This window comes from Pteropus alecto, unplaced genomic scaffold, assembly GCF_000325575.1.
Source record: "Pteropus alecto unplaced genomic scaffold, ASM32557v1 scaffold10, whole genome shotgun sequence".
Taxonomy (NCBI): domain Eukaryota; kingdom Metazoa; phylum Chordata; class Mammalia; order Chiroptera; family Pteropodidae; genus Pteropus; species Pteropus alecto.
In genome coordinates this window covers 9,701,308-9,710,282 of record NW_006431210.1, presented here as the reverse complement: position 1 = coordinate 9,710,282, position 8,975 = coordinate 9,701,308, and the positions used below count along the sequence as shown (strand labels likewise).

The following is an 8,975-nucleotide window of genomic DNA, read 5'->3' as shown; positions in this document are numbered from 1 at the left end:
TTACCGTCTTAGCCATTTTAAGTATATAGTTAGTTCAATAATGTTAAGTATATTCACACTGTTGAGCAGAACTGAAACTCTGTGCCCCTCAAACAATAACTCCCATGCCTCCTCCCCCTAGCTCCTGTCACGCATCTACTTTCTGTGCATGGCAACCATTCTACTTTCTGTCTCTGAATTTGACTACTCTAGGTACCTCATGTAGGTGGAATATCATACAGTATTTGTCTTTTTGTGATTGGCTTATTTCACTTAGCATATAGCCCCAAGGTTCATCCATGTTGGTAGCATGTGTCAGAATTACCTTCCTTTTTGTGGCCGAATTCTATTTGTGTCAGGCATACAAATGTATATCACATTTTGTTTATCCATACATCAGTAGATGGATCTATTGTTTACTTTTAACATTTTTTTTTTAATCCCTTAATTCCCACTAGGACAGTGTTACTTTACTATTTTTTTTTTCATTAAAGCCACACTCAGCCTTTTAAGGGATTTTTCCTAATATAGCTCTCCATCCCCTGCCATGAAATTTTAATGTTAGAGATACACCGTCTATCTCTTTGTGCATTGCATATAATTCTGTGCTTTGTACATAAAAAGAATACAGATTTTCACTCCTTCAGAATCATTTTTTTGTCCCTCTGGGGGCAATATTGCCCCTTCGAGAATGCGTGTTACAGGGAAAATCACTCCTAGACTAATGTGTATGGAGGCAGCCCCGAATTTGCTTAATATCATGGTAATGAAAGAAATAGCACTTGAAGAAAAATTTAATCAATCAATCAATTAATTAATTTAGGTGAGGCAACCCTTGGTTGACCTCACAGATTGCAAGGACCTTGTCAGCTTACAATCCCTTATTTTTTTTATTTTTTACGCCTACAGCACCTGGTCTTCCTAGGTGGTCTCCCATCCAAGTAACTAACCAGGTCCGACCCTGCTTAGCTTCCGAGATCAGACGGGATTGGGCTTGTTCAGGGTGGCATGGCCGTAGACAAGAAAAATTTAAAGTCACCTCTTCTCCCACTAACTTTCCATCTCTCACCCCCATGTGCTCCACCCCCTTTAAATAGAAACAGAAAAGAAGAAAAAGGCAACCTGACATTGGTTGGTTGTGGTAGAGAAATATTTCCCAGTCATGGTGTAGGGATGACCTCTTCTCTTCTAGAGGGGAAAATGGCTCTCCATGACTGCCACCCCTCACCCTGAGCCCCCAAATGGTACTGTCGCTGGGACACCAAGATGGGTTCATGCAATATTTGGCTCACAGGATATATTTTTCTATAGAATATGTTTCTACTTGGTGCATCCTTGACTGTCACAAGTGACCCATTCTCAGGCTTTTGTATATTTCCCCAAATTATATACTTCATAGAGCATATACTTTACCCCATTAGCTTCAGTGACATCAAAATGGTTCTTCTCAAAGGCTATGCCGTGTGTGTGTGTGTGTGTGTGTGTGTAAAAGAAAATTCAATATTATATACATTTCTATATGAAACCAAAGCTCCTATTTCTGTAATGAAAAGTGAAATTCGACTAATAGCTTTGTAGTTAGTTTTTCCTACCCTTTACTCCCATGTAGGCCCATCAGCAACTCTTACTGACTCTACCTCCTGAGTTTGTTTTACTTTGGCCTGTTTCTCTCCATCTGGCCTGCAGCCAGTGGGAGCCAGTTAAAACCCTCTAGTGCTGTATTGTCCAGTATGGTAGCCCACTAGTCACATGTGGCTATGTAAATCAAAGTTAGTTAAAAGTAAATAAAACGAAAAATTCATTTCTGCAGTTGTAGTAGTCACATTTCAAATGTATAATAGCTGCAAGCGGCTAGTGGCTACTGTATTGGATACTACAGAATAGATCATTCCAGTCATCATAGAAAGTTGTAATGGACAGTGCTGCTTTCCCAATCGAATCTGAAGATGACCTACAAGACCCTCTGGATTTCATGTCACCTATCCATTGTAGCCATTACCTACTCTTCCAGCCTCACTTCTGTCCTCCTGCCCACTTGGCAGTTCTTGAACCTGAAGCTCAGAACCTTGCATGTACCATTCCCCTGGCCTGGACACCTACTCCTACTCTTGATTGGTCTAACTACTCATTTTCTGAATCTTGGCTTAAACATCATTTCCGAAAGAGATCTTCATTGACCCCTACAGTTTAGGGTATGTTCTCCTTTTATATACCTCCTTATACCCCAACTTTTTCTTCTTAAGATGAAAAATCTATTAACTATAATATTTGCGTGATTATTTATTTAATGCCCATCTCCCTAACAGATAATAAACTTCTCAAACATGAGCATAGTGGTTGTTCTTTCACCATCAATTCCCTGATGCCCAGGATAGTGCCTGTGTAAATATTAAAATTGGAGTATTCTGAAAGTTATAGGTCCTCTTGGGAGACACATATGTGTTGGGTGAGTGTGAAAATTTCATCAAGTGAGGCATAGATTTAAAACAATCAAGAAACCCCACATATTAGGGGGATAGTTATTTATGATGTTTACTTTTTCCTGGGAGTATGAGTTTTAGGATGTAAATTTTATAAGAGTGGTTCAGAGCTGGACTTGTTAACTGGTTCTAGAATCGCCATCTTGACTTTGGTATTCTGTGTAGTTGGGTGTTTGGGTGGTAAACTGAGGTGGAATAATTTAAAGTTGATGGATAAAGGAGATTGGTTGTACTGGGACAGCCTTAGGTTTATGACATGTCACCAAACTAGGCTTTGGTGGGCTGGGGAAGGCCTGTAAGAGAGCTGAGGTGAGGTGACAGGGTGATCTGATTTTTCTTGTTCTATTTAGACACCCATGTAGAAAAGGCTTGGGCCTAATATTTCATATTTTTCCAGAGGCCTTTCGAAAGATTTTGAATGTGTTTCTTAAGAAAACCCCTACTCCTCTCCTCTCCTGCATTCGTTCCCCTTCCCTCAAGGGAAAACAGAAAGAGAAAAAGAAAAGAAAACAAATTAGATTCCCCAGAATGGATCTGCCTTTGGATTCTTATCCTGGCCACCTTCCTGTAGGAGTATGGAGGAGTCCATTTTAAGAATTGTCTCTCCGGCCTCAGTTTGAAACTGTCTCTACCCTAAGCATCCAGAGTTAAGCTTGGATCATTGACCGCTTTTAGGGTCTCTTGAAAGGATTTTAGCTAAAACAAAGAAAACCACCCAAACCCAAAAATTTGCTTTCAAGATTTCAAGTAGTACCCAGACCTTACGAAGGTAAAGCCTCCCTCTGTCCATTTCAGCTGCCCCCAAGCTCACCTCTGTTGGCGATTTTTGCTCTATTCCTCTAAGTCAGCTCTAGAATTTCATGTGTATGTACACAGCGAATAATAAAAACTACAACAACCTGTATCTGCTTTCTTTCAAACTTGTTCGTTTCAAAATCTGCCCAGTGCATTTGCATTTTTCTTGTTTCTACTTCCTTGGGTGTATAGTTTCTGCTTCCTCTCCATGACACCTCCCAACAACTGGACTTTGAATTCTCATAGGGATGTAGTGAAACTGACTGAAAGCCAACACTGCAGCTGTGAAACTGTCTCTACTTCTCTTTTAGCTTTTGCACCATTAACAAAACTGAAAGTGCAGGGGAGGGAGTGTTCGGGGTCAGCCAAATATCACATATTGTTGTGATTTCATTGGTGCTGACCGTTTGGTCTTGGCCCTTCAGAGTATAGTTGAGCTCTTAAAATTAGGCCACCTGGGTTTGGATTCCAGCTTTACCACTTTCCATGTGACTGTGGCAAGTCACTTAACCTTTCTTTGCCTCATTTCCTTCTATGTCAAATGGGGCACGATCGTGCCTTCTTCATAGGGCTTCTTGTAAAACTGAAATGACACAATGATGTAGATACATAGTAGGTGCTCACTAGACATTATCAAGAGTATTGTCATTATGTTAAATTATTACCATTTGTATTTAATAATTTCATCTTATCGTTGTTCAAAAAATAGACTCAACAACTGAGCCCTCCTTGTTCTAAGGCAGAGATAAAGAGCATTCTTCACTATAAGGAGACTGTAACAGTCAGTAAATACATCCTATTAAGAAACAAAAAGCCTTCCATGTGGTTGGCATTTCTCTTTCCCCTGTCACGTGATTGTACCAAGAAAAAGCAGAAACATAAGCGGATGTATACATGTGGTGTTTGCCCACATAACATTCTAGAGCAGTAAGGGAAAAAAACCAAATTCTGACATGACTAGTTTTTACTGTATATGTTAAGTACAGTAGAAATAGTTTGTATTTGAATTCTTTAAGCCCTTAAAAGTCTCATTTTAATAACAGTGATTAAATGTTAAATGTAATTAAATAGTAATTAAAACAAGACATAATAGGCCCATAGATCAATGGAACAGAATAGAAAGCCTAGAAATAAATCCACACCTGTATGGTCAATTAATTTATGACAAAGGAGCCAAGATATACACTGTCTCTTCAATAAATAATGTTGGGAAAACTGGACAGCCACCCACAAAAGAATGAAACTAGACCACTATCTTACACCATACACAAAAATTAACTCAAAATGGATTAAAGGCTTGAATGTAAGAACTGAAACCATAAAACTCATAGAAAGAAGCCTAGGCAGTAAGCTGCTTTACACAGATCTTGGTGATGAGTTTTTGAATCTGACACCACAAAGAAAAGCAACAAAAGCAAAGTAAATAAGTAGGACTGCATCATACTAAAAAGCTTCTGCATACCAAAGGAAACCATCAACAAAATGAAAATACAGCCTACTGAATGAGAGAAAATATTTGCAAATCATATATCTAAAAGGGCGAATATCTAAAATATATAAAGAACTCATACAACTCAATAGCAAAATCAAAGGAAATGCAAATCAAAAACCACAATGAGTTATCACCTCACATTTGTTAGAATGGTTATTATCAAAAAGACAAGACATAATAAGTGTTGACAAGATCATGGACAAAAGGGAAGCCTTGTGCACTGCTGGTGGGAATGTTAATTGATGCAGCCACTATGGAAGACAGTATGGGGGTGCCTCAAAAAATTAAAAATCGAACTACCATTTGATCCAAAAATTCCATTTTTGAGTACTGATCCACAGAAAACAACACTAACTCGAAAAGATGTATGCACACCCATGTTCACTGCAGCATTATTTACAATAGCCAAGATAGGCTATTGTAAATAATAGGCTAAGTGTCCATCAATGGATGAATATGTAAAGAATATTATTCAGCTATAAAGAGAATGAAATCTTGAAATTTGCAACAGCATGGATGAACCTCAAGGGCATTATGCTAAGTGAAATAGACAGAGAAAGACAAGTACTATATAATCTCTCTGTTATGGAAAATTTAAAACTAACAAACCCAACTCATAGATAAAAAGAACAGATCGGTGGTTGGAAGAGGTGGGGGTTTGGGGTGGGAAAAATGGGCGAAAGGGGTATAAATTTATTTTTTAAAATTTAAATGTAAAATAATCACACGGGGCTAGTGGCTTCTGTATTGGACAGCACAGTAGCTCGGTAGGGATTTCTACTGAGCTAAGTTCACCCTGTGCATAACTTACAGAGAGTAAACAGCAGCCCTATTTCACTACAAAGCAGCCCTATTTCACTGATGAAGAAAGTGGAGCTCAGAGGGTAATGTGCTCATGGTTTCACAGCTAGGAAATGGCTGATTGAGAACCAAGCATGATGCTCTTATCACTATGAGATGAAGCTGAAGCATGGGCAGGGCCAGGTTAAAGACACTGGATATCAGAGAGTTTCCTTCTCAGTTGAGCAACGAGCAAATAGAGAACCCTACACCCCTGCCAAGGAAACTTAAGTGTTGGGAAGCACTCACCTGGCTCCATCTGGGCATCATGGAGCTGATAGGCCTCAAATAGCTAAATTCTAGCAACACGATCTCTGAAAGGGCTTGAGGGTCCGCAAAGGGATCACAGCCCACACAATACCGAATAGCTCACTAGTGAATTTTGGCCAGGTAGAAGGTTCTAGCAAAGCACTGTTTTGGAAGGCACAGTGGGGAAGCCAACTGGGAGCTCATTGAAGGAGAGTTTTGGGGTTTGAAGATATCCCTGAGCTCAGATTCGCTTAGCTCCACTGATTGCTCAGCCTGCAATAGGGGTCCGTCTAGTGAGATTTTAATAACATATCCACCATAGTTAGAGGACATAAGGCCATTTTGTTTGCATTTGGGATCTTTCCTGGAGAAATTAGGACAGAGTCTATGGAAATGTGGCATCCGTTAGAGCTAAACCCAGAATGGAGATGGTGGGGCTGAGTTTCCCAGAAGAAAGGCACGCATCCAGCGGGGCAGGCTTTTGAGGGAGGCCGCTGAGAATGTGACATTTGGTGACGACCAGAATGCCTTCCCACTCGCCAGCGGGAAAAGGTGACCCTATTGACAAGGCCAAGTAAACAGAGAATGAGAGTAGCTGAGAATCCTGTGCTGAGGAGAGCCCAGAAGGACTGGATAGCTCCCCCAATAAGTACCCGAGGTGGATTTATCAACCAGAGACAACCAGAGACACTCGTAATAGCAAGGAAGGCTAACATTTTAATGGCTTTTAAGCCTATGTGAGTTGATGACAACCCTTCACCCTCCAAACCTTCACCCTCCCAAACCTTCACCCTCCACCCCACTTTGAGATGCCTGTCAGTAATTTGTGAGATATAAAAAAGGACCCACTCAGAGATGTTGCTTGGTACCTAGAGTTGAGGTCCTCTATGATGCCTATGGAACACATGCTTGATCGAATTAAATGAATGGAAGAAGAGCCGAATTTGAAGCAAAATGAATAAAAGGTGGGGCTTATTCTGCTTAGTGTACACAGAACTGTAAAAAAAAAATGTTTATGGTCTGATTATTAAGATGGTACATTGTAGAGCAATTGGAAGTTCAGAAGGGCACAAGGAGGAAAATTAAAACCCTGCCTAACCCCAGTGGTGTGACTGTTAACATTTCGGCATATTTCAATACATTACATGGGTTTAAAATTTAATTTGGGATTATATGCCTTTTTATATAGCCTGCATTTTTCATTTACTAACTTAGCCTATCATTAAATGTTCTTTTACAGCATGATTTTAAACATAACTGTATAGAGTTATGCCATATGGACATGCTACAACTGATTGTGACCCATTACGTGTTATAGAGCATTTAGGGTTATTTCCAGTTTTTCCCTGTGGCAAACATCCATGAGCCTAAAAGTTACCCATGATGTAGTATACTTCCCCTGTAAGCAGAATGTGCCAGCGCCCAACACTTGAGATCATTATTTTAATTATTTTCCAGTGATATCTTGCTGTTTTAATTTTTCATTTCTTGCTCATTGTGAGGGCGATCCTGTTTATCCATAATTCTCCATATATTTAGCCATTACTTGTATTTCTCTGTGAATTGTCTGTTTAGGACCTTACACATTTTGGTCAGTGTGTTGGTCTTTTCTTGCAATGGAAAGATATTCAGAAAGGAGGGGTGTTAATGCTTTATCACTTATTATAGCAATTTCCTTTTTCTAGTTGTCTGATCATGGCCAATTTAAAAAATATTTATTGGACATATAGCTGACAATATTTGAAAGAGAAATATGTTTTTATTCTCTAGTCAGTTCATTATTTTTTTTCATGCTCTCCTTAGTCATCTCTGTGTAAGTGTGAGCCACAAAACTGAGAGATTATTTAATGAAAAGTGTAGATGGAATTTTGTCTTCTGACTTGTTTAAGAATCCTGTACCTCATTCTGATACAGCTCTGCCTAAGGAATGCAACACAGTTAAAAACCCCCATTTCCAAAAAACTCATATGGGCTTAAAATAAGCCACCACTTGTATCTGCCTGGGTCTGCTTCCCCTATCCCTGAACCCCTCAGGGAGATTTGAAATGATAAAAACAATAAGAATTATAATCTATCCAAGAATTGTGTTGATTAACAAGACTCTCAATAGATTGTGTGACTCACAGGTTCATGGCATATACAAATATCTGAATGGTCCTCATATTTAAGACCTTCCTCACCTTCTTGCCTTTCCTGTGGCCATCTTGGGAGGAGGTGATCCTCAGGGATATCTCTGCTGGGCCCCACCTTTTCCCTACCTCCTTTATATTTGTTTCTTGAGGCTCTCCTCTCCACCACCTTTGTTCAGTAAACACTTCCTCAGGCCCATTGTGTCAGTAGGGCTCCAGGCCCTTCTCCGCTACTACCCAGGCCACACCAGGGAGAATAAGTAAGAGGCAACCTCCCTGAGTCTGGCATTCAAATTGATTACACCACAAATATTTAAGTACCTGTTATGCGCTTGGCCATTGGGGTACAAAAATGAATAAAATAGAAGTCATGACCTGAAAGAAGCAAGTGCTTTTGGGGGAATACAGACAAGTAAGCAGGCAATGGCAAATTCAGGGACAAATCTCAGGAATAAATAAATACTCTGAGGCTTATTTTACAGTGTCTTTGAAAGGGAGGAGTGAGGAAGATACAGTGGTTGTGGCCCTGTGCCTTAGTCCTTTGCATATTGTGGCCTTCAGAACTGCACCTTCCCTCCCCCATTCCACTTTCTGAGTAGAAGGACTAGCAGCTGAGTTGTGCTGGTACCAACAGGTGATGTAATACAGGAGTGAAGAGCAGAAACCCGAATTTGAGGTCCGAATTGGGGAATGCTATTAGCAGATCCTTAGGCAAGTGATGTGATACTCTTTGGGCCTGTTTCCTGATCTGAACAGTGGGGACAATGCCTCCTTATGGGTTGTAGAGATGGGTAAATGAAGGAGTAATAATAGTGTCAGTTATGGGAATAGCTGCCACTTCTTGAGCCAAACTACTTGCCAGGTTTATTGTTGTCTCACACATGGAAGCAGCTTCCTTGCTCAGTGCCTAGCTGATTGATAATAGAATAAATGGGATAATTCTAGCTTCTGCCCCTGACGTCAGAAAAGAACTGAGGAAGAAATGACCTTGTCAGACTCCCTGTCTGATCC

The 8,975-nt window shown here is 40.1% G+C and overlaps 1 pseudogene; it reads right to left on the bottom strand.

Annotated features, from left to right (window-relative positions):
- Positions 1-879: 879 nt before the first annotated feature.
- LOC112470329 lies at positions 880-999 on the bottom strand (annotated as a pseudogene).
- Positions 1,000-8,975: the final 7,976 nt, after the last annotated feature.